Source organism: Ursus americanus, chromosome 27 (assembly GCF_024610735.1).
Source record: "Ursus americanus isolate L20-20 chromosome 27, mUrsAme1.1.p, whole genome shotgun sequence".
NCBI lineage: Eukaryota > Metazoa > Chordata > Mammalia > Carnivora > Ursidae > Ursus > Ursus americanus.
The window spans coordinates 38951979-38978412 of NC_142153.1; the positions used below are offsets into that span (position 1 = coordinate 38951979).

Consider the following 26434-nt stretch of genomic DNA (forward strand, 5'->3'; position numbering starts at 1 on the left):
AGTGCCTGCTAGCCACAATGTGATTGGTCACGCCTCTGTTGTCTTTGTGTGAACCGGAGGATGCTGGGTAAGGCCTAGAGTGAATGCTCAGCTTGTCTCAAGGCTGCAATGAGGTAATGCTTCTGAATCTTTGGGGATTATGAGCTCCTGCCTCCAAAAGACTGCAGTCTAGAATGTTTTCATTCCTATTTGCGTTAATTACGGACTCGAACGTGTTAAGAAGTTTTACAGCTGCTTTTATTCATTCTTTTATACGTGCATGTGTACGTTATAGAGAACTTAACACGTGTGTATGTTGCATATAGAATCTCACGCGTCTTCTAAAAAAAAGAGATAACCCTCCATATTAGTCATTCTGCTTAGAGTCAACATTTCTTTTGAGTGCTGGCATCAGTGACAATATCTGTTGATGGATAAATGATGTATTAAAGTGCATTTATGTTGGGTAAGCAAACTTGTTCCTTTCTAGAGAATATTTTGGTGTTGATTACTTTGTAAAGTCTTTTATTTGCGATAAGTCTTTTAATAGATGGAGAGGAGGTCGTAAAGAGTGTCGGATTCGCTTGGTCAGGAGGTTGAGCTCATTTGAGATTCCTTGAAATTGGCTGCTTTATGTCCTGATATAGATCTTACGGTGGTTGTCATTAATGGAACATGATATCCGACTGCTCCCAAATTATCTGCTGAATAATGGTTTGACAGTTTAAACTTAAAGCTCTAAGGGGAGGCTGCATTTGCAGACGCAGAGGTCTAGAAATGTGTGTGTGCGGTTTGTGAAGCAAATCCATCCAGGTGCTGCTGTGACCGGGGCACGTGAGCCAAACCCCGAACGCGGTCCTCTAGGAGCCGCCAGTGACTTGGACTCGCGCCAGGGTTTTTAGGTGGTTAGGGAATTTTATCACATTCATAAACAGTAACCTAGTGCCCTGGAAAGGTTAGGGCAGCGTCTCCAAATGCTGGGTTGGACTTGGGGGAAGCTGAGTGGACGACCTGGTTCCTTATGTCTCAAATGGCAAGCACGGGAGCTGGCTTCTGGACGGAGCCTATAACCGGCCTGTTGTATTTACCTTGCAGAGTCCATAAAAATTTATAAGCCTTTAAATGGATACACAAAGAATGAAGACACCTCTCACAATACCCGTCACAATGGTTGCTGCCACGGCACAATACGGTGACCTCCGCCAGCTCCCGTGCTGGATCTGAGGGCAGGACACGGGCGTGCCGTGGAGACCGGGTGATTAGCCGGCCCAGCCATCACCGTTCAGAAACTACAAGGCCACACAGCAGGCGTCCGTCAGCATCTGGTCTGGCTGCACAACCATGCTCGCTTTATGCCTTTCAGGAATTTAAAGGCTGCTTTCGTGGTACTCTGTGCGGTTGTAAACAAAGACCTCATGAACAGAAGCAGGGACACGTACATGGGGTGGCCTATCTAGGTTTTCAGTGAGCGCTTCAAATACTTGGGGCACACGTAGGATCTTCGGCTGTGACTTTCCACCAACATGTTGATTCTGTCTAGTGGCGCAAATGCAGAGCCAAACAGCCTGGGCTCAGTCCTGAATGGGGAGGCCCTGGAAATAGGCTGGAGTCCTTTGTCTAAAACAAGGCAGGATGCGGTGATCCCCCCCGAACAATGCAAGAGAAACCCACCTGTTGATAAGACAGGCACTTTGTCCTCTGCGAAAAATTTGATGTTTTGTTACCTTCATTTCTCTGGGGAGAAGTTAATTGTGTAGTTGCAAATCTCAGGCCTGCCTGGCTAATTTGAACAGTTTCAAGGTTCATTAGTGATTCAGAGTTTTCCTAAGATTGGATATTCTGTAATGCAGCCCAGCGGTTTTTGGCAGGATTTGTTACCTTTGTCACCTTGCAGGCTAGGAAAGATCCTTACTGGAATATTGTGCAACCTTGTGCTAACCTGTTTCTCTCATCAAGTAGTAACATTTGAATCTCTTTTCCTTAGGTGATTGAGTATGTCTCTGTGGATCGGATTATGATATTGCAAAATCTTCATTATTAAGTCATTTTAGAGCCTCTAACATATGCAAAAACAACATGTTAAAGATGAAGTAAAATAAAAAGCAGAGAAAGTTTCTGCCTAATTTACTGTTTCATAAGCTGTTTACTAGTTCGCCAGCCTTCTGGAACAGGGAAATTGCAGGTTTCAACTAGCGTGAGTCGTTATGTCCTGTGACAGGTTCCACGATCAAGGACTTCTGACTGGTGCGAAGCCCGATGCGTAGAGACTGGGGGCAGGTATGGTAGGGCGGTGCCTTGCTTTCATCTGTAATGATATCACATGAAGCTAGGAGTTTCTCGAAGGGCTTTGCTAGAAACTAAGTGTGCTTGATGATATCGATGGTTTATAAAGTTGCAAAAAGATGACGCTTAGGGAAGCCCAGAGGTGGGGGGGTGGGTATGCTTTTAGATAGTTTGAGGGATTCAAGGGATTAAAAGGTATTTTCTTTAAAAATTCACACTTTACAGTAAACAGATCATAAATTTATAAAATGGTGTTTATTGAGTAGTGGACGTGAACGTTGTTGGAGGAAAAGCACAACTTTAAAAGCAGGAGGATAAAACGAAGGGCTCTGGAAAGTAGAGTAATCGAAAGTATGAAGGCTTTGAATGAGACAAAATCCGAATTGTTCTACATTCCTTCCGGGAAGCTTTTCGGTCACTTCCATCTCTGAGTCGATCCTTCTCCCATGTTTACCAGTCACAGAAGTCCGTGCCACGGCGGGGCGGGGGTGATGGGGACTGAGGCACACACCTGAATTTTCATTCTAAGGAAAGTTCCTTCACATGGAAGCGTGAGGAGGGGGCGCTCTTATCCCCAGTTGAGAACAAGGTGGCCTCTATTCTCATGGGCTTTATTATGACATCAAAAAGTTGCATTTGTTGGGGCGCCTGGGTGGCACAGCGGTTAAGCGTCTGCCTTCGGCTCAGGGCGTGATCCCGGCGTTATGAGATCGAGCCCCACATCAGGCTCCTCTGCTATGAGCCTGCTTCTTCCTCTCCCACTCCCCCTGCTTGTGTTCCCTCCTCGCTGGCTGTCTCTATCTCTGTCGTATAAATAAATAAAATCTTTAAAAAAAAAAAAAATTGCATTTGTGTAACACTTAACTTCAGTAATAAAGTGCCATTAAAATAGTTTTTGTAAGTGGCACAACTCACTATGAGAGGGAATTCAATGTCAAATGTTGACTTCTTCCATTTTAAGGTGTTATGTTATTTTTAATATGATAAAAATAAAACCTTAGAAATGCACGGTATGCTAATTCAGAATGTAATGATTGAAATAGGGGTTGGCATGAAAGGTACTTGTCTTCCCTTCATGAAGAAAGGGTTTTCTAGTTGAGTTAATAGCACTGAAAAAATACAGAACGGGGAATGTCTGCTTTCAAGAATAAACTTTGCAAGTCACTTCCATTCTTCATACAAATTATTCTTTACTACTCGAACGTCATGTATACGAAGGACCCCTTCTCAGATCATTATGCTATGGAGTCGCCCTCGTGTGGTGTGATTTATACATTTGTGTGGTTCCAGTAGGTCAGATCCTTTTGTATTTGAAACTGTTTTGTTAAGACTGAATATATGGTGAGGTCGTGTGTCATATCAATGTCCTAATGCTGGAATGGCCAACACTGCCTCTGTCAATATCCCATGCTTCTCTTGGTGCCTCTGAATTGATAGCTTACCTCTCGGTGGCTGGTATCATGGCTTTGTTTTCCTCTCGTCCTCGTAGTACCCAGCCCAACACTAGGTGTAGAATAGGTACTGATCCATCTATCTTATCTAGTTAAAAAAAATTGGTGGGTTTTTCTTTGGAAAAGTTACCCCTGACCTTAGACCCAGGGAATGGAAGGGGTCTGTGAAATCTGAACAATGTTGCCAATTGAATTTTCTTATCATCAACTCATGTTTCTCATCTTTACCCAGTTTCTCTGTCAATCAACATGAAAGTTTTATGTGCTTGAGATTTGAGATTTTAACAAAAAAGGACATACTGTGGTTGACTTGCAGTCAGAGCAATTATACCATGTATGTGAATCTTTCAGTCACTCCTTACCCCTGTGAGCTTCAGCCTTTCCTTGGGGAGGCGGGAGGGGGGATGGTGGCAAGTGCATGGGTTTGGATACTGCACAGAGTGACACTTGAAGTCTTGGATGTCTTATTGCTGTGAGACACAGAACAAATTACTTAGTGTTATCCCTTGAAGTGAGGGTTATTCCTTTATTACAGGGCTGTATTAACCTAGGTAACTTATGCAGAGTACCAGGCATACAGTCCCTGCCATGTAGTAGATGCCCCATAAATGTTAGTATCGCTATGTCCTGTTTGCACTTAATTGCTACAATGGTCAGATTATTTTAACCTTCATGGGATTTCTTTCCTGCTGGGATAGAAGAATGATTTGTTCTTCAACTCAGCTAAGTTGTTCTAGAGGAATGTCTTTTGATATGATAAGAAAATTTTATCACTTGTATTTATGTAACATTAGCTTGGTTTTATATGCTTGAAAATAGGGATGTAATTGGTATCAACATATTTAGAGCATTTGAGGGTGATTATATCCCTATTTTCAAGCTGATGAAACCGAGGTTGTTACATAAATAAGGAGCCTCAGCCAGGAAGCGTATTCTGGTAGTCGTGCTGAGTGTGGGCGCGAGAAACAGCAGGAGGCTTTCCTGGTGGTCCGGAGAGGCCGAGACTGGCCAACAGCAAAGCAGAAGAAAGGGACCAGATTTAGAGACACCCGGGCAGGGAGTACACTGGCCGTATTGACTCTGGATTATGGGGAATGGATTCTGGATTATGGCTCGAGGTGGGTGGCATTATCAGTGAGCAAAAGACAGGACTCTGACCTTCTCAGGTCACGTGTCTGCACCCACGATGCTGCTGTAATCCCAGCTAGGAGATCAGAGAGATTGCAGGGTTTGCGGGAAGGATGAATTCCGTTTTGGACATGTGGAGTTTAAGGCACTGGGGACACATGTAGATGGAGTTGTCTGGTAAGGAGAGAAGAGGAAGGTGGGGCTGGAAGGCGGGGGAAGGTTTTAGGACCTGGGAGGGAGGTTTGGCCCCTCTCAGCTGTGTATACCAGAGGGTTACAACCGGGATAGTGGATGGGGAAGAGAAGAGGGCGAAGGTTGGAGCCTTTGCAAGCACTCCTTTCTAGAACAGCCAGGGGAAACTCAGACCCTAGTTGTGAATTGAGAATCCAGATTGCCTTTTAATGACTCACACATGACTCATTTCCCCAAAGAAATTGATAAGTCAACTGTTTTGGAACCAAAAAGCCAAAGCTGGAAAGAGCCACAGCCGTGTAATTCGGCCCTTCTGCATTTGACTGACAGACTGATGGGTGTCCCGCGTCAGTGGGAGACCTTGCGTTTTCATCACACCGCAACCTTCCCATGATGCTCTTTCCCCAGAAGCTCCTCTCAGTGGTGGTTGTGTGGTCAGGCCAAACCACACAACGTACTCCAACTTTCATGACATAAACGTGCTACAGACGGCTGTGGAAATGGAAGAAGACACCAAACACGAAACCAGAAATGTCGAATTAAAAATAGCTTTTAACTCTCTTCACCATGAGTGCATAAACAAGTTTATAATTAGAGGGAGTGACCTAGGATGCATGTGGAAATTGTGACTTGATCTTCTAATCTCTACTTTCGAGAGCTGTTAAAACAAGCAAATTGTTCTTTACTTTGTCAAGTTTTGCTTCAAACCTTTTTTTCTTTCCCTGGATGTAGCTACATCAGTATCATAGCTGTTATGATGATCTGTCATTGAAGCTGCTTATTGACTATGACCCCAAGCAAGTTACCAAATTCTCCTGGACTTCATCCAGCAAATGGAGATAATAATATCTATTTCATAATGTTCTGGTGACAAGTGAATGGAATGACATATGTAAAGCCCCCTTGGTAATGCTTGGTACATGTGGGAACTCAATAAATGTGGCTGTTGTTATTACAGGAGGAGGGAAGGGAGAAATGTTCAGAGGCTCCGGGTAGGCATTATCAAGGAGAGGACAGTGGTTAAAGGTGACGGCGGTGTGTGCACCCAGGTGACAATGCTTGCGGTGGGTGGCATTACCAGAAGGGTAGATGGTGCAAGGGAGAGCAAGGGGAAATTTGAGTATATCTGGTGTCTTTCAAGGTGAGTGAGGATGGGTGGACGACACTAGCCACCCGAGCATGTTGTCCAGACCTGACAGTTGGATGTTCGGGACCCAAGGCATACCTAACCGAATTTGTTGAGTTCCCTATCCTCTAATTGTTTTGTTTGCTTTGTTTTTGTTTCCTGAAATCAGACATAGTACGATTGTAGGATATGGTGAAAATGGGGATACTAAGAAGGAAAGTCGTTACATTGTATTGGATTAAAAAGATCATCACCTTTGGATTACAAACTAGATAGTGCCAAAAACTACAGAACATTAAAACTTATAAGCCAGGGGCTTAGTCATGTTAATCTTGGAGACAGAAATATGAAAGTCCTGTTTTTTTAAAAGCAGGAGAAAACAAAGAGGAAGCAGACAAAGCTTAAGGAAAAATAATGAAGCGATCCACTTAAAAAATTCGTTAGTACACACTGATTAAATAGCTAAAAACAATACCCTTCTTTAATCCAAAAGATATCAGGGTCAGTAACACTTTTCTTTCCAAACTCTGGGCATCACCTGTGGATGGGGATGGTTTCAGGATGTGTGAGAATTATAGACCCCTGTGCCTCTCTACCTCCCACCCATCTGAAATCCAATTCCAGGGGTGACGTTTGGGTTTCACCGACCAAAAGCATTTCAGTAAAGTCTGTGTGGACCAACATCACATCACCCCCTTTCAGTTCTAGCAAGTAAGTGCTTTTAAAAAAGCACCAACTGTTGTCAGCATAAAAGATCTTTTTTTTTTTAATCAAGTAGACTTATCTTGATGAAAACTTTTCTATGTTGTCCAATCTTTCCTTCTTTTCACTGGGGACTTCGCATTGTTCGCACAAACACAGATGCGGGGCCGGAATTTGGAAAGTTCTGGGTCCAACAGTCATCTTCGGGTTCCCAGGTGACCACCAGCCCGGACAGCTTGGGAGGCAGAAATCCTGCCACTTCCACAGCTACAAACCAAGTGCTGAAAAGACAAGCACTTCTTCCAGACCACGTTGTGTCCCCAAGCCAATTTACCAAAAGGAGCTTTGTTGCCAAGGGATTTTTTTTTTTTCTTGAGACTAGGTTGGGCTGGGGAGGGAGTGAGGATAGAAGGGATAAAGGGTAAGTCATATAACACAAGAAGGCTAAAACTTAAATACATACAATGATTAGGTAGTATGACTTTAAGACAGGCAAGAATTTGTTAGATTCTAGCATAAAGGAATACTGGGTAGTATCGCGATGGGAATAATGTCTTTCTTCATCAGTCATAGGGTCTTCAAACTGGCATTTTATAGGGTATGGAACTTAAAAGAGGACAGTTTTGCCATTCTTATGAGCCTCAACTGCATTATTTCAAAAATTTGAATGTGGCAGAGATGCTGATTTTTTTAAGTTAGCAGAAAAATTTTACTCATCTGAACAAATCATTAAGAGTACGGCCTCCTTCATCAGTGTATGTGTTACTTCCAGAAAAAAACCCCAAACAAACCAAAAAGACAATAAAATTTAAAAACTTGAATTGGCAGTGATTTATCAGCAAGGAAAAGGCTCAAAGTTGAGACGTGGAAGCAAAACTGTGCTATGATTCTTTTCTTATAAAAAAAGCTTAGAGATACCTTGGGTCGATAAATTTCATGAATTTAGAATTATTGCATAGGAACAGCTTACTTTTCAGACACATTTGCTTTGTAAATTAGTTTGATTCTTATTTATTCCTGGTGTATTAACTCTGGTTTTATAATTTGCAGGGTTTTCAGTTTTTGGTTGTTAAACTTACTTATCTGCTGTTGTGGAAACTCTTGATCTGGGTCTGGACATCTAAGCAAACCCGAGTGTGAGGGAGCTGGTCCATCACCTTCCCCCCTCTGGACAGACTGTGAGGTGCAGCTCATTGTCCGACGGGAGAAAATACTTCTAGCATCTTGTCCGTTCTCTTGTTCTCTGTAGCCCGATGTGTGTGTGTTGGGGGGGGGGGGGGTTCAGCTGAATTTTCTGTCCTGAGTTTGAGTTAGAAACCAGATTTTACTTACTTTATAATTTGTCGTTGTTTCAAGAAACATTGGTATTGAGTGTAGTATTTCCAACCTCTCAGGTGGCCTTTGCTGTGTGAATACCTCTCAGAGATGTCCACACTGGTACCTAAGTTTCAGTGAGTTCATAGCCACGGGATGGACATGAAAGCTGTGTTTTCTCAGTTGGGTGGGGAGCTCGGCTGGGCACCACACTGTGCAGAACAGACCCAGCACAGCTTGTCACTCTCTGAGGGGGAGGCCCCTGGGCCTTGTTCCCTGACCCAGGTCACATCATTGTTCCCCCTCCCCAGACCCTTGCTTAAGTGTACCCTTCACGTGTCATGGGGGAGTCATGCAGAAGGAAGGGCAGTCACCTCACAGCTGAAGGAACATGGGTGGCTTCCCACTAACAGCAGGGGTGCGTTCTGAAGCAGTTGGGGCTGAGTGGCCTTCTTCTCTCCCTCACTCTCTCCCCCACCACAGTGCTGCTGCCAGTAGCCAGAATTAAAATCCTCGTTTGGGCTGAGTAGGAAAGTTTATCCATTAGACATAAACCTTTTCTAACAAATCTGCTCCTGCTGCGGATAGGACTTGCGGCCTTCACTCCGTGGTAGCCTAGAATTATAAATACACCTTGCCCACTCTTCGTGCTGCCCACTAGCCATTTCTGTTCAACAGACACATTCTGTCCTGTGATGACTAAACTGTCCCAGCTCTGTCACGCAGAATGGTATCTGCGGTGTGAACATTGTCTTCATAGAGCCCTTTTTAAGGTGCCACTAGGTAATACCCTCCCAGCCAGAAGGCCATTGGAATTTGGGGGTAAAGTTACTTCTGGGTGGGACTATGTTGTTGGGGTGTAATGTTTGAGAGTTTTGCTTTTGTTGGAAGGTTTCGAGTCGGTAGAGTCCAGAGGCTAGTCATGCTCACATACTGAACAAATTGAGTGACATGCCTCTGGGGGCCTCAAATGCCAAAAGTCTGGAGTAAAAGTAGGAGAACTGAACATACCTGAGTAAAAGTCTCCAGCCACGCTTGTTTCTCCCCCAGTGGTAACGGCCTTAGCCACGGCGAAGGAGGGAGTCTTTGAAGCACCTACTACCATGCTGTGTGTAGTGTGGATAAAAGAGAGAGGGCCAAAGAGGGAAGCAAAGAACGCAATAATGACATTTGATGCTAATGATCTGGTTTGTGGGGAGTGTGGGTGCCTCACTGCTCCTGACCCATCTAACATTCATGACAAAGCTCATTAGTCCTTGTGCTGGAGGCTGGGCATGGGGAACAAGAGAATGGCACTCATGTCAATCATGTTAGCTTCTCTGTGGTGACTCTAAAGAAAATATTGTGCTAAAGAGGCCAGGCCCACAAAGAAGGAAGTGAATCTTAGTTAACCGTGTCTGTCTATCATTATCACCGAGGTGGGAAAGGGAGGGGTGTTTGGTATGTGAGAAATAAATGAGCTGAAGTGAAATCTTTTTGCAGCTAAAATTAAACAATTTGAAAAACCATCTCAATTAAATACATCCTGAAATAAAAGTAAGTTTTTATAAAAGGAAAACAAAGACCAAAGTTAACATATTGGCTTTTGTTGTCAACAGTGCTTACTTATTTATGATTATGTTTATTTAAACAATAAAGAGAAGATTCCACTTGTGAGGAAGATAGATAAAATACTCCACCCTGTCTTTCCCACTGAATGTAGCTGTGAATTGCGTGCAGAAGACATTAAACTGCCACGTGAGGACTCTGAAAAGAAATGGTAGTAGCAGGCAAATTGGGAAGGAGACCAGAATTTGAAGTACCACCAAACTGGTTGTGAGTTTCCTCTGTCTAGCCCCTCTGGTATCACATGGCATAGAGTCAAAGGTGGCCCAAAACCCAGTAGGGCACACTAGTGTGGACAGAAAGATCTTGAAAAGAAGTCCTCACTTTCTGACTTGAAGAGCAGAAGAATGGACTCCTACATTCAGATGAGTGAGCGAAGTCACTGTTTTGTTTCTTCTCTTTTCTTTCTCTCTGGTCCAACTTATAGTCATCCTACAGAGAGATAGCAGCAGTAGGGGCTGGGCAGTCATCTCAAACTGTAAAGATAGGGGAATCCTTCTCTCTGATGAGAGGAACCATGGTCGCAAGGGTGTAGGGTAAATTCCTATTACTTTTTCTCCGTCTCTCTGTCCTCCTACAACTTAGCATCAGACTGACTGAGATAGTAGCTACAAGTACATGGTTGAGCAAGGAGACCAAAGCCTCAGCCTTCTGGCAGAAGGACCCCGGGGAACTAGAAAGTGTTGAGGAGATCACTGAGAGGAGGGAGCTCAAGACAATTGTCACATAAAATGTTGTACGAACTCCTGGGTCCACTTCTAAGCTGGGCATGTGTGCATCTGGACCCTAAGCAGCATCCTAAACACTTGGAGGCCTGACATGAACTAGACCATGACAAAATTCTCAGATTGACCACTGAATGGTATGCACAGGGGACAGATCCAAATAGCATTGCAAAAGCTTTAACCACACTGACATTCAAATCACACCTGACAGGTGGTTTGGAAACTGCAGCCTGAATTTACCACATTGATCACATCCCTTAAAAAACAAAACAAAACAAAAATACCCCAAAACTTTTTCCTTAGGATTTAAAGACTCACACAACACAATAATTAACATTATTCAAAATTACTCAGTATATGAAGAACCAGGATAATCTCCATTTGTTTGGTAAAGGGGAGTCAGCAGTTGCGAGTGCTGAAGTGTCACATGTTGCAATTATTAGACAAAGACTTCAACTATTAGAATTATGGTTCAAAAATTATGGATAAACACTCTTGAAAAAGAATAGGAAGGTAGAGTGGAAAGGGACAGAGGATATAATGTAGAATCAAATGTTTTAGAATTGAAATCTTAAAATAACCAAAATTAAAAATTTATGCATGGGCTTAATACAGAATGGAGCTAATCGAAGTCTGGACTTGAAGATTGATCAATGGGAGTTATTCAATCTCAACAACAGAGAATAAAAAATTGAAAGAAAAATAAACAGAATCTCAGGGGATGTGGGACAATACCAAAATGTCTAAAATTTTTGTCATCAAAGGTCTGGTGTGATCTGAAAAAATACTTGAAGAAATAATAGCTGAAAACTTTCTAAATTTGGTAAAAGACATAAACTTTCAGATTCAAGAAGCCCAGCATATTCTAAACAGGATAAACTCAAAGAAATCTATTCCCAGATACATCATAAATTGCTGAAGATTAAATAGGAAAAAAATCATGAACGCAGCTAGAGAAATACGATACATAACATAGTAAAACAACAAGTAGAATGACTGCAGATTTTTCATTAGAAATGATGAAGGCCAAAATGAAGTGGAATGATATATTTTTAAAGATTAATTTTTAGAGAGAGGGAGTGTGTGAGCATGAGTGGGGGGAGGTGTAGAGGGAGAGGAGCGAGAGAATCTCAAGCAGACTCCCCCGAGCACAGAGCCTGTTGCAGGACTCAGTCTCATGACCCATAAGATCATGACCTGAGCTGAAATCAAAAGTTGGACACTTAACCAACTGAGCCACTGAGGCACCCCATGGAACAATATTTTTTAAATATCCAGTGAATGTATCCTTCAGATATGAAGGTGAAATAATGATATTTTCAGATAAAAGAAAACAAAAAAAATTCACTGCCAGAGACCTGCTCTAAAAGAAATGCTGATGGACAGAAAATGCCAGAGGAAAACTTGGAACATCAGGAATGAAAGAAAAGCAACAATGATAAATATCCGGTTAAATATAATTAACTTTTTCTCTTAAGTTCTGTAAAATATGTGTAATGATGGAAAACAAGTATAAACAAATATAACAAATATATAAAAAAGGTGATGAACTTTTCAGTGTGTATAGATATAATGTAACAACTATAACATAAAAAGAGGAGAGTAAAGGGACCAATATGGTGGTAAGGTTTCTCACTTGAAGTGAAGTAAAATATTAATTCTAAGCAGACTGAAAAGTTAAGCATATATACTGAAATGTTTAGAGGAACAACTAAAAACACTATACAAAGAAATTAATAAAAACTCAATAGGTAGATTAAAGTAGAGTAGTGAAAAATATTCAAATATTCCAAATGAAAATAAGAGGAAAACAGGAACAAAATGAGGGTGGAAGCATAAAAAGTGGTAGATCTAAATCCCAACATATAAACAAGTACATTAAATATAAATGGTTTAACATACCAAATAAACAACAGATTGTCAGAGTGAATTTTTTAAAAATGACCAAGGGATATGTTGTCTACAAGTAATATATTTTAAATATAAGGATTATTATATCAAAGACCCAACATTTAAGGAGGTGTTAAGTTTAGTCACTCAAGTGAATAAGAAATCAAGAAAGGGATCTTGGGGAAACCCCAATGACCGGTTTGCTAGTAAGGAGGAAAGAAACAAAATGCACAGTGAAGAGGAACAGAAAGCTGTAGCAAAGCATCCCAGAAAAAGCCAGCTGGATTGGCAAAAGTGCAGAGTGTGTGTTGTGGAGAACCAAAGAGGAAAAGAAAATATCTGACATTGTCAGAAGGAGCAGAAGGCAATTAGAGAAAGCAAAGTGTAGGCTTTGTCAACACACAGACTTCAGAATTCCCCTTATGATAATCTAAAGAATGCTATGCATAAGGGAAGATTTTATTTGCCCTTACAGTGGAAATCAGTATCTATGCAAATCTTGAAAGATGAAAGGAAGGCTTATAGTGATTCAGAACCAGTGCTTGTCCTGCTGTATTCTGAGTGGTGAGCTACCTGGAGGCAGGCTTTGTGTCTGTCTGGCTCTTTCTAGACCTGGAAGTGTAGTAGGCTTTCAATAAGTACTTGCTGAATTATTCATGAATAAAGTATCTCTAAGACCAATTTTTATCTAAGCCTGTTTCAATTATCTTCCCTGTCATAGGCCCAAGGTTCATTGGGAAAAAAATGTGTGAGGAAATGCAACCAGGTCAGCGTCTCAAGGGTAACATTGGTAGTTAACTTAAGAAATTAACAAGATGTTGTCATACATTTGACAACTGAACAGTTAAGATTCTGAACTGTAAAGGTAGAAAAGTATGCTTCAAATATTTGGGGAAGTTTTTATTTTTCTAAACAAAACTGATGCTCAAAGACCCCAGGTTCTTAACATCTTTAAGCCTCAGTTTAACCAGAAATTTGTGAATATCCATTCTCTGAATTTTCAAATTTAATTTAGATTTCCCTCCATCCTTTTTCTACAACAAAATCTGCCTGCTGTGTTACATAAGTTATGATGTCCTATGCCATAAAGTAATTTGTTTAATATTTTTGTTTTTTGGTTTTGAAAGTTTTGTTGTAGTATGTCCTTAAATTAAAAAAAAATTTCCTAAGGAACTGGACATTTTGTTATTGAATAAATGTGATCTGTAAGTTCTAAATAAATAAATAAATAAATAAATAAATAAATAAATAAATAAAATGATGTGACTAGGTTAAAAGTAAAAGCTAAAATGACATACCATGTAAACACTAATCAAAAGAAAGCTGGATTGGCCATATCAATGTCGAAAAGTACCAAGCAAGGGAAGTCATTTGGGATAAAGAGGATCACTGCACAAAAATGAATGGGTAAGTTCACAAAGATGACATAAAAAGTGGATGTACTTCTTCCACCATACACAAAAATCAATTCAAAATGGAATTACGACTTAAATGTAAGACCCCAAACTACAGGACTTTAGAAGAAAACAGGCAGCTTCAGGACATGAGTCTTGGCAATTATTTTAATGATTTACATTGAATGATTTCAGTGACTTCAATGATTGTCATTAGATATGACACCAAAACCACAGACAACGAAAGCAAAATTAGGTAAGTTGGACTAAATCAAACTAAAAATTTCCGCACAGCAACAAAATCAACAGAGTAAAAGAGCAACCTATGGAATGGAAGGAAATATTTAGACAACATATATTCAAGAAGAGGTTAATTTCTAAAATATATAAGGAACTCCTATAACTCAGTAGCAGAAACAAAAACAAAAAACTAAAAACCTGATTTAAAAATGGGCTAAAGACTTGAATAGACATTTCTCCAGAAGAAATATACAAGTAGCCAACAGGTATATGAAAAGATGCCAACATCACTAATCATTAAGGAAAGGCAAGTCAAAACCACAGTGGGATATCACCTCATACCTGTTAGGGTAGCTATTGTCAAAAAAACAAAAACAAAACCAAAAAAACAAGTGCTGGTGAGGTTGCGGAGAAATTGGAACTCTTGTACACTGTCGGGGGGAATGCAGAATGGTGTGACCACTATAGAAAACAGTGTAAAATTTCCTCAAAAAAAATTAAAAATAGAATTACCATATGTTCCAGAAATCCCACTTCTTATTTACTCAAAAGAATTGAAAGCAGGATCTTGAAGACGTATTAGCACTCCTGTGTTCCTTGCAACACGATAGACAAGATGTGGAACAAACTAAATGTCCATCAACAGATGAATGGATAAGCAAAATGTCATACATACATACAATGGAGTATTATTCAGCCTTAAAAAAGAAATATATTCTACAATATACAACAACATGGATAAACCTTGAGAATACTATACTAAGTGAAATAAGCCAGTCATAGAAGGACGAATACTGCAGGATTCTACTTAATATATCTAAAATAGGCAAACTCATAGAAGCAAAGAATAGAGAGGTGTTTGCCAGGGGCTGGGGGGGAAGTGGGGAGTTGCTAATCGATGAAATATATGAAATTTTAGTTTTGTAAGACGAATAAGTTCTAGTGATCTGATGTACAACACGTGCCTCTTAATAACAGTATTGTATTGTACACTGAAAAATCTGTTAAGAAGATAGATCTCCTGGTAAGTATTCTTACCAAAAAAAATCTGTCTTTTAAAAAGAACATAGTAAAACTATATGTACTTAATAACAGAGCTTTAAAGTACATGAGACAAGATAGGACTGAAAAGAGAAATAGATGATTATAGCTGGGGACTTCAACATGAGACCTGCAGTAATTGATAGAATTAAGTAGGTTGAAAACCAGTAAGAATATAGAAAAACTGAACAATACCATTAATCAACTAGATCCAAATGACACTTTGAAAACATTCCTCCTCAAAATAGCAGAATATGCATTCCTTTCAGATCCTCAGAGATCATTCACAAAGATAGATGATATCCTGAAACATACACCTAAAAGCAGTTAAAAGAATTGAAATAATTCAAAGTGTGCTGTTTTACCATAATGGAATTTAGCTAGAAATCAACAACAGAAAGGTAGCTGATAAATCCCCAAATACTAGGAAATTAAACAACTGCTTCGAAGTAATCCATGGATCAAAGAGGAAGTCCCAGGAAAAGTAGAAAGTATTTTGAGGCGAACAGAAATGAAAGTACAACATATCACAATTCATATGAAGCAATGAAAGAGGGCTTAGAGGGAAACATAGATTAAGTGCTTATGTTAGAAAAGAAAAGTTCTGTAATGAACCATCTAAGCTTTTGCCTAAGGGAACTAGAAAAAGAAGAGCAAAATAAATCCTAAGCAAGCAGAAAGAAAGAAAGAATAAAAAGTAGATGTCAAGGAATTTCAACACAAAGTTAATGGAGAAAGCCTATGAAGTCAAAAGTTGGTTCTTCAAAAATAGCAATAAAATCGATAAACCTCTAGCCAAACTGACCAGGAAATAAGATATAAATTGAGAATATTAGGAGTGAAAGAGGGCATATCCCTACCGACCTCACAGACATTAAAAGTAAGTGAGTACCACAAACAGGTCCGTGCGCATAAAGTCAACAGTTTAGATGAAATGGACCAAATCCTAGAAAGAACATCCTAGCAGAACTCACTCAAGAAGAAGTAGATTACCTGAATAGTTCCTTATCCTTTAAATGCATTTAACTGATAGTTAACATTTATCCCCCAAAAACCCAAAACCCAAAACTCCAGGTCCAGATAGTTTTCTACCAAACATTTATGGAAGAAATGCCACCAATTTGACATGAAAAGAGAAGAGGCAACACTTCCCAACTCATTTTATGAAACCAGCGTTATCCTTATGCCACAGACACAGATAATACAGTGAAACTACAGACTAATGTACCTCATAAACATAGACGCAGAAATCCTCCAAAAAATATTAGCAAATTGAATCCAGCAATATACAGAAAGAATAATAAACCGTGACCCGGAATGCAGGGCTAATTCAGCGTTTGAAAACCAATCACTGTAATCCACCATATTAAAAAACTAAAGGAGAAAAAAAAATCACATGATAATATCCATTGATTCAGAAGAAGCAGTTGACAAAATTCAACATACGCTAATGATAAAAGCTGTTCATCTGGGAATAGAAGACAACTTCCTTAACCTGATAAAGAACATCTATAAAACTCTGCTGCTGACATCATATTTAATAGAAAAAAAAAACCTGAATGATTTCCCCTTAACACTGGGAATAAAACAAGGATGTCCACTGTCATCATTCCTATTCAGCATCATGCTAGAATTCCTAAAAAACATTCCTGTGTAAAAAGGAACTAAAAGATTTACAAGTTATAATAAAACTGTTCCTATTTGCAGACAACATGATTGACCGTGTAGAAAAATCTCAAGAAATCTATGAAAAAGCTCCTAGAAGTACATGGCTCATTGGATTGCAAAATTACATAGCCAATCCAGAAAATAGTTTAGTAGTTTCCGATAAAGGTAAACACACTCTTACCATATGACCCAGCGACCCCGTTCCTCCTACCTGCAACAACACGGACACATCACTTGTTTCTGGAGTTAGGAGTGCGTAAGGAGCAGGTCGAAGGCGTTCTGGACGGGGAGGGGATGATGGAATTGTTCTATGTCTGACTCATCCTGATCGTGGTGGTAACTACGCAAGTCTACAGATGGGTTAAAACCCATAGATGTTGAACATTAAGAATGTCCTTGATGTTGGTATGTTAATTTAAAAAATTACACCAAAAAATTACAGGCTTTCGTGGTAAAAGGGAATGGTATCTGATATTCTTGTGAGTGCTTATTGATTACCTAGATCAGTATTGTCCAACAGAACTTTCTGAGATGACGATGAAATGTTCTATATATGCCATGCTCACTATGGTGAATACTAGCCCCGTGTTAGCTAACGAGCACTTGAGATAGAGGAACTAAAATTGAAATTTATTCAATTCAAATTAACTTAAAGGTAAAAAAAATAAGCATAGCTAGTAGCTACTGTATTGAACAGAGCACACACACATGATTGTATAATCACTGAGATCCCAGACGGCAGAGAAATTCTAATTATTTTTATCCATTCATTATAGAGGGGTGAAAGGGAATATGACTGACTTATATTTTTTGACACCAGAATTTTATGATTTTTTTTCCTGGTTTTGTAAACACTTTATTTGTGAATACAGATGTACACTGTGACTGTCTCGAGATGACACGTGGAGACGGCACTGAGGATTGGACTAACATCAGCCAAAGAAGTTGGTGGATAAGTAGGAGTCTGCGGTAATGACTACTCAGGAAACCCAAGCCCACATAATGTGATTGTTGTTTTTCCATCAATAACTGTTTGCCGGCTTTAGTGCTGAAACCACTGTTTTCAACCACTGTTTTGAGTACTGGAAATACAGTCCAAATCCTGTTCTCACCCGAGTCAGTTGGAACAGTGTAGACGTTAGAGTCAGCCCAGGGTTTCTGAAGTGTCGGAGGAACAGCACGCTGGAGGCACCCCAATTCCCCTGAAGCATGTGTTTGGATTAGTGGCTTCCCCCCACCCCACTTCCAGCAGCGTTCTGTCGGAACCTGTGAGAAGCAGGAACCCAACCCAGGCATGCCGAGTTCAGCTTCGTGATCGAAACGTTTGGCCGGTATTTCTTTACACTCCGTCTGGACTTAGTTTGCCGTAATTTCCCCCCTCTTATTCATAGTTTTCTTGGGGAAGGTAGTGTGATACCTTCTTTTCATGTGTGTTTACTTTTCATTCTTTAGTTAATTAGAAGCACCTTGAGGTCAGAGGTTAGTTCGATAGATATGTCTCCTTTTAAAAAATATGGCAGGCTTTGCAGCGTTCTTTTTCCTCTTTCTTTCTTTCTTTTTGTGATTCCATCTTACAGAGGAGGAATGCAGCCCACAGAGAGAATGACTTGGCCATAATTAAATAAGCCACTGATAAAGTAATTCAGTTTCTCAGCTCTTTGACCTTCTAACTAATTCCAGCTAAAAGAGCTCTAGGATTCTATAATGGTATGTCTTTAAAGCTGCAGAAATACGGATGATAACTTTGAAAATGAATTGGGAAATACCAGTTTCTGGTGTGTTTTCAGATGTAGCTGTTGCTTCTCAAATTGGGGGCATATTTGCCTCTGGGGACTGGGGCCTACACTGCAGGTTTATACAACCTCGAGACAAATGTGGACAGGCTTTCGCGAGTGAGTTCCCTTGTAGATTTTGGAAAGTAATGTTGAATGATGTTCAGTGGAAACAGTTTTTTAAAACTTTCACTATTAAGACAAAAAGTGATATATTACAGAGTATAATATATAGTTTGCCTGAATTTCAGGGAGACTTCAAAACAGAATCTTTTTCCCTGGCAAACTGTGGGCTTTCTTTGGGCACAGTGTCCCCGTCCTCTGCAGTTGCAAATACTGAGTACCCCTGTCTGAGATGTACCTAGGTGAGTTTTCACCCAGTGGATTGGAAATGATTAGTCCACAAATCCAGATGCTTTTGTAGTAAAATTATAATGGAATTATATGACGTTGAATTAAATTATACGATCTCACTTCCCCGTGTCTTCCTGTAGTTTTGTTAACATTTAATATCAGAACATCAAATTTAAAATCTATCTTTTACCTGAAAACTCACCGGCTCTCAGTTTTTCTGACTTCACTTTTATCTTTTCCTTCCTTGTCTTCTTTGGATGTTGATTAGAAGAACTGAGGTCAGAAGAATAATTTATACCACAGTGAGGAATGGAAAATTGGACATCTGCCTGCTTCATTTATAAGATCTTACCCAGAATGCATCCAGAAAGGCCTTGGAGTTTAATATTCTTTTAATAAACTTTACAAGGTATTGCGGAATAACGGAGAGATGTCTGCACTGAGAATCAGGACCTCTGGGGGCTAGCTCTGGCTTTGCTACTAACTCTCTGTAATCTTGGGCAAGTCATCTCCCCTATTTGGACCCTAGGATTATCTTCAGTCAAATGATAATTCACCAGATCACTCTCAGTGCCTTGTCCAGCTGTAAAATGTTATTATTCAGTCTTCCTAATCCCAGGAGAATTGATCTAGTCCAAAGACTTTTTTAAAAAGATTTTATTTATTTGAGAGAGAGAGCATGCACACGAGCAGGGGGAGCGGCAGGGAGAGGGAGAAGCAGACTCCCCACAGAGCAGGGAGACCGATGCAGGGCTCGATCCCAGGACCCTGGATGTGGGGTTGTATCTCAGAACCTTGGGATGTGACCTGAGCCGAAGGCAGCTGCCTAACCAGCTGAATCACCCAGGCGCCACAAATCCAAAGACTGTAGAGAATTTTAGTAAATCACGTAGAATAATCTTATTCTTAACTCTGTGGTCCTGTTGGTGTTCCCCACTGCTCGCAGGGATCCCACAAGTGTATTTGTTCTTTAAATATTTAGTTTGCTTGCCTGTACTGTGCTGTACGGAATCCCACCATAATTGCAATCGCTTCTGCCACCGTAACAATAATGCATTCACCTCGGTAAACCCTGGGCTGTGAAGCCCTTGAAGACTCTGGAACTTTCTGTTTCTGAAATCACTCTCGTTAAATTTTAAATTTGTGCCTTTTTTTTTTTTTTTTATCAGCACTGGGGAAGTCTCGTCTGTTATTGGTGCCCAGGGATTTCTCTTTAGAGGATTTCTCCTCTTCCCTTTATTTCTCAGTTTGAACTCATCTTCTACCCTGGGCACTACTCCAGATGTCAGACAATCAGCCGAGCACAGACAGGCTTTTGGATGGATTCTGGGTGAGTCGTGGTAGGTGTGCATGACGCTTCTAGAAATGCATTGCGGATAATACTCCAATATTTCACGCTGGACATTCTGGAAAGTCCCTTGGGGAAACAGAAAAGTATCTCACATCTCTGCACTTCTCTGTGGTCTTTGTTCAGGCATCTGGTTGGGTCCCTCACAATAGGCTCTTCCCTTGTGTCGGTCATTCATTATCTTCTCTCTTTGGATGCGTCCTGTACCCCGTTGCCACAGCAACCTAAGCTTACAGCAGGAATAGCATCCCGCTCTGTAAGAACCTGTAATGCTTTCTCCTACAATTTCCTGCTTCTCAAAATCTTCTCTCAGTCTGATGGCTCTGGTTTTATCTCTGCCCATCTCCTTCATGGATCCTGCCATGCCGGCCCAGCAAGGTTGGCCACCAGCCTTTCTCCAACACATCTTGTACTCTCTAACCCACGTGGTCTCTAAGCACACTGCTTTGCTGCCTCGAGATCCCCTACTTTCTTCTTCCTCCCCCTCTGCTGACCCGCCTTCGGGGCCCACCGCGGCTGCCACTCCGTCCCGTAGCCCTGCCCAGTTCCCACCGTGCTTCCTGGCCACCTCTGTCTTGGGTCGGAAATTACCAGATTTCTTTGGTCTCCTGGTACTCTTTCCCTGTTTGCCTTGAATGACTCAGGTTGACACGAAACTGTGAGGACAGACGCTGTAACTTCGTCACCTTTGTTCTGACCTGGGCAACAAGCAGCGTCTTACACGTTGTCTTTAAGAAATGTCTGTTGACTTGAACTAGATCGAATTAGGGTAGGTTTAGTATAATGTTGCCGCAGACTAGGATTTTGTTTCCTGCCCCATTGGTATGTTCTTGCAAAGCAGAGAGAGTCTGGGCATCACAGACTTCTGTGCGGTGATGCGGGTGCAGAGAAGCCCCTGGGGGAGAACGTCTGGCCATCCTGTCAGCATGCCATGCCTCTAATGCACCGCCAGAAGCTTATAAATACTTGTTTTTGGAGAATGAGGGGTTCACGTAGCGGTAGTGCTTCTTAGGATGAGACTTACTAATAGCTATGACAAATGCCAAGCGGATTTCATTGCCAATATAACCTGGGTCATTTTCTAATCCATTGGAGACTGTTCTTTTTTTTTTTTTTTTAAGATTTTATTTATTTATTTGACAGAGAGAGAGATAGAGACAGCAGTGAGAGAGGGAACACAGGTAGGGGGAGTGGGAGAGGAAGAAGCAGGCTCATAGCGGAGGAGCCTGATGCGGGGCTCGATCCCAGAATGCCAGGATCACGCCCTGAGCCGAAGGTAGACGCTTAACCGCTGTGCCACCCAGGCGCCCCTGGAGACCGTTCTTAATCTGATTTTAGGCCACCCCTTTGCCTCCTCTTCGTCTGCGTTCCAGGATGAACCCTCTGCCGCAGGCAGGCCCACCCCCTGCCTCGGTACCTCCATACCGGGGTTCACACTTGCCCTCTCCCACTCATTCATTCATTCAGCACATGTTTATTTTGTGCCTACCAGTGACTGGGCACTTCTCAGGACTACATCTGTAAACACGCGGCACGCAAAAACCCCTCTCTTCACGGAGCTCACGTTCTAACACATGCATGCCCTTTCTCTTCTCTCTCCCCAGTCCAGATTTTAGGACAGATTTGCCTTTGCCTTCGAGCCGCTCCTGACTGCTTCGGCCAGGTGCTTGATTCCAGAATTCTCACAGGCACCTGTTACCCGTTCCTCCTCTTGGACAGACACTGTCTTGTGTTCTTTGCACTTTCTATGTGAGAATATTGTTATCTCCTCAAGTGTCTTAGAAGCTTCTTGAGAGTAGGGACTACGTCATTTGTTTGTAATCAGGTTTGTGCGTACCAGTACGTGGCCTGCACCATCTACGCTATTGAAAGACGTTCGGATCTCCGTACTTACAATAGGACTCTGCACCTGGGCACCCAATAAATATTTTTAACGGATTTGAGATACTTGTTGCTCTGCTTTGTCAGGCACAGTCGCTCTAAGACTCTGCTCCACCATCCGCTCATCACAGCCTTCGGTAGGACCCTGCGTGACGGTGCCGCGGGGTGGTGCTGCTGTGACCTCTTTTGCCAAGGAACCTGTCAAGTGCCAAGCACAGCCCTGCCTGCACCTCCCCAACTGAGCAAGCACCCCTGTGATAGTCTGTGTGGTGTTTGCAAACCTTTACTGTAACACTGAAGCTGGGATTAAAGGGAGCAGGAGGCATCAGGGGGAGGAGGAGGGCTGCTAATAACGTCTGCAGTTGATGCTTGAGTTTATCTCCCCATCAGACTGGTAAGGAAAACATCAGAGGGCCTTTCTCGCCTTTATTTCCAAGTCGAGGCTAATGGTTGTCCATCCTAAGACTCACCGTCTAGAAGGGCAGCAAAATGAGCTTCTGGTTACGGTGGTGGCTGATCCGTTACCCTCCTTTGCATGACCATTCAGTAACTGGCAGCGAGGCAGGACGGCGCTGGTTGCAGACTGGGCAAGGCAACTGCTGGGAAGGGGACCCCGCCTGTGAACTTAACCTCAGTGGCCTCATGTGTAATGAAGTGAATTACCTTCAATTTAAATGTAAAAATTGAGGTGTAGGTGTTCTAAAAAAATTCTTGTTTCTAGGGGTAATTTTATTATACGAGTTGAGAGGCAGTATGTGTGGTGGTTAAAAGCTTGGGCTCTTAACTCTAGGGAACAAACTGAGGGTTACTGGAGGGGAGGTGGGTGGGGGGATGGGGTAACAGGGTGACGGACATTAAGGACGGCACGTGATGGAATGAGCACTGGGTGTTATATGCCACTGATGACTCACTAAATTTCATCCTTCAAACTAGTAATACACTGTATGTGAACTAAGTTGAATTTAAATAAAATCTTGATAGAAAAAAACATAAATTTTTAAAAGTCCTTCATTAAAAAAAATCACAGACCCTGGGCCTGTTGCCCCAGGTTCAAATCCTGCTTCTGCCACTTACTAGCTGTGGAACTTGAGGAAGGCAGTTAATCTCTCTCTCTCTCTCTTTTTAAAAATTTTATTAATTTATTTGAGAGAGAAAGAGAGCATGAGCCGGGGGAAGCCTAGAGGGACAAGCAGTCTCCCAGGTGAGGGGGGAGCCCAACATGGGACTCGATCCCAGGACCCTGAGGTCCCGAAGTCCCAACCACCCAGGTGCCCCTGTTAATCTCTTTTTAAATGGGGATAATGACAGTACTTACTTTACTGGATTCTTGGAAAGCTTAGGTGAGCTTCTAATATGATCACAGGTGACCCACGTATAGTTAGAAACACGCATATTTGAATATTAGAAAGTTTGAATACATTGCTGTTGTAATTTGCCACCCTTTCTCTTTGGGTACTTTTTTTCTTTATCCATTTATTTAACCTTTCCTTTATCATAGAGGAAACTTGAAATTTTAGCTGTCAAGAGGTGGTCCAGTGGCCCAGAGCCTCCAGAGCTAAAGGTATCTCTATTTAGATCTTAATTTTTAATACATTTCTCATACACTTACATCTTTGCACTCTTAAAGTGCAGGGGCTTATTAGGTGTACTTTCTGCCCTTGTGGTGATCAGACTGTGCCCCGTAGGAATGAGGCGGAGCCGGTGGGATTTGGTAGGTTTATAACTAACGACGCGACCAGACTCAAAGGGAGTTGAGTAAAGGTGAGCGGTCTTGGTAGGACGCCCTGGTGCTGGGCCACGGGCTCAGTCTATGTCACGGGTGAGAATCTAGGTGGCATTTCAAATGAGAGGAAGTCATACATCGGGAAGGAAAATCAAGACCAAACCATTTCTGATGAAATGCATACGGCATAACTGGTGAGGAGTTTTTAAGTGCATGAATGAGGCCTCACGTACTAGCACTTAATGTGAAGCCGTTCTCCGAGGGTTGACGGTGTGACTCAGCCAGAAGCCTACTGTCATCTTGGACCATGTGACTGTCGAGTCCAGAACAAGGGAGGGGAGAGCGCAGCCAGAGTGTCCTCAGCTCTTCCTACAGCACTGTAAGAGGGAAGCCGGCGTGCCAGATCGGAAGCCAAGAGGGGAAACCACGAGGGCAGAGGACTCGGAAGCTCAGACGGTTGCAGGAGTCGAAGAAGTTTTACTTAATAATGTCAAGACCAAGTGTATCATTCTGTCAATAAATGATCATAGAGTGTGCCTGCTTACAAAGGGTCCCAACCTGTAGGCCATGGGAGAAGAAAGGGTTTGGAATGTAGGGACGGGAATTTGGTTTGTAGATACTGCGTATTTTGTCAGGTGGAAGAGGGTTATACATTTTTTATTTTCCGAGGGCGGAATGGGAATCACTGTGCGGGGTCATAGGACTCAGCTCGGGGACTGAGGGCCTTCACCGGGGCTTTAGGGGAGGCTCAGGCTGGGCTGAGGCCCCGGCTTCTGCAGGACGGGGGCGGTGACAGGCTAAATCACAGAAGTTCAGAGAGGCTATGACTGTGGTGGGACGTGAGCCCAGGGATCCTTCCACTGCAGTGATCTGGGACAGTCCTACGGCGGGATTCCTGCCGTCTCCGGACTCCCAGACTGGCTGCACCTTCTGCGTCATGTTCGTGCTAGGCTAGCTGCTGCATTCACGGGGACGTGGGGAACGGGCCGTCCCAACAGCCCCTGCCACCCACATCTACTTGGTTTCTGTGTATTGGACAGTTTCCTGGCCCCTGTTTGGTTCCTGAGCGCAGACTGTGAGAGGCGCCTGCTCTGCTCTTCTCTCTTTGGGGGCGGTTTGGGCAGCATCAGTACTAATACAACGGAATTCACTTCTTCCTTAGCGATTCTTTTCCTCCAGCCTCCATTTTTCTGTGCTTTGAACGTGGTTGCTGATACTCCCCTCTCCCTTTCCCCTCTGCCAAACACCCACCCCCCCTTTTCCTCTGGAGATGTTTATATGCGGTGCCTTGTGCTCTAAATAGAGATGAATCATTTTCTCTATGGTTCTGTGTGTATGTGTGTCTATAAATACGATCGCACACGTGCGTGTGCACGAGTTAGTGCGGGGCTGATGAGGAGTGTGGTGCAGCCCAAACCGTGCTGGGAAACAGACATTTGCATGCAAATATGCATTCGATTTTTTTTTTTTTTGTCTTTACTGATCTTAGACACAGATTTTTTTTTTCCCAAAAAGCAGAGGAAGCAGCGATCTAAAAAATAGATGCGAATCCTACCACTCCGTGCAATCTCGGTGGTGTTGGGAGCTCAGGAGAGGCTCACGCTGCAAACGAGTTCCTGACATAGTGACCTCATTCCCAACACCGCCTCTCTAGGCGGCCGCAGAGGCTGCACCCGCGGCAGTGAGCGGCGGGCCGCCTTTGCTGCACGCCTGCCGGCTGTGCCGGGAAGGAGGAGACCCGGGCTTGCAAGGGCTTGCGCGGCGACTGGAATTTATGACAAATAGCTCACTGCAGCTAAACTTTGATCCAGTGTGCAGTAGAACCGCCTGTTACACACAGGAGGGAGATTCGTCCTTCATCACAATGAAAAGCCAGCCTTAAAAAAAAAAAAAGAAAGAGAGAATGTGTCAGGTTTATAATTACAGACTGGTGAGTATATGACGCTAGATTCATTTTAATGTGTATTTTTTTTCTTCAAGCATCTGGAGGTATATTGCCCTTTTTGGTGTTTTAATGATGAAAAAAATCTGAGTTGGCGCTGATGCACGGGAGGGGAGCTGGGCCCCTCGGAGAGGAGGCTGTACCCCTCGCAGCCCCGGGCCTGGGGTACAGTCCCAGCCCTGCGTCTCCGCACTGCACAGACAAAGGAGCCTGCACAGACAACCAGAGGCTGTAGCTTTTCTCGGAGCGATGACTCATTTCAGTTCACAAAGGATTCTGGGCAGGGTAGTGAGAAGTCAGGTTGGCTGATCCGTCCCTATGACTTCACTTTGCAGAGAACAAGGCAGAAGCCGAGTGACACTGCAGATTCCCGAGGCACTGCAGCGGGATGTGGGCTCAGTGCAGGTGGCTCTGATATATGGCCTAGGCATGGGACAGATTCCAGCTGTTCCAGGCAAATAGGATGAAAGAATGGTAAAGAGGATTTTTTTTTTCTCCTAAAATCGTTAACCAGCAAAGTACATTCACAGAGCCTTCTTTAAGGTGCTTTTTGCCAGCTTTTGAACTGAACTCGAACCAGTATCTCGAGAACTGAATTGTAAGAAGAGCTGAGAGTTCTGGAACTCATTTTTTAAACGTAGATGGACGAAGGTAAAGTACTGGCTTCCTGTTGTGC

The 26434-nt window shown here is 42.4% G+C and overlaps 1 protein-coding gene across 6 annotated transcripts in view; it reads left to right on the forward strand.

Moving 5' to 3' along the window:
• Window positions 1-26434, forward strand: part of STOX2 (storkhead box 2) — a 210382-nt gene that overhangs the window by 148518 nt on the left and 35430 nt on the right. Inside the window, exon 1 of one of the 6 annotated variants that reach the window (XM_087856515.1) lies at window positions 2927-26409. The exons of the other annotated variants lie outside the window; for them this stretch is intronic. The gene's annotated coding sequence lies outside the window, so the exon portion shown is untranslated. Of the gene's footprint in view, window positions 1-2926; window positions 26410-26434 lie in introns of those variants that run through there. 6 annotated transcript variants of the gene reach the window in all.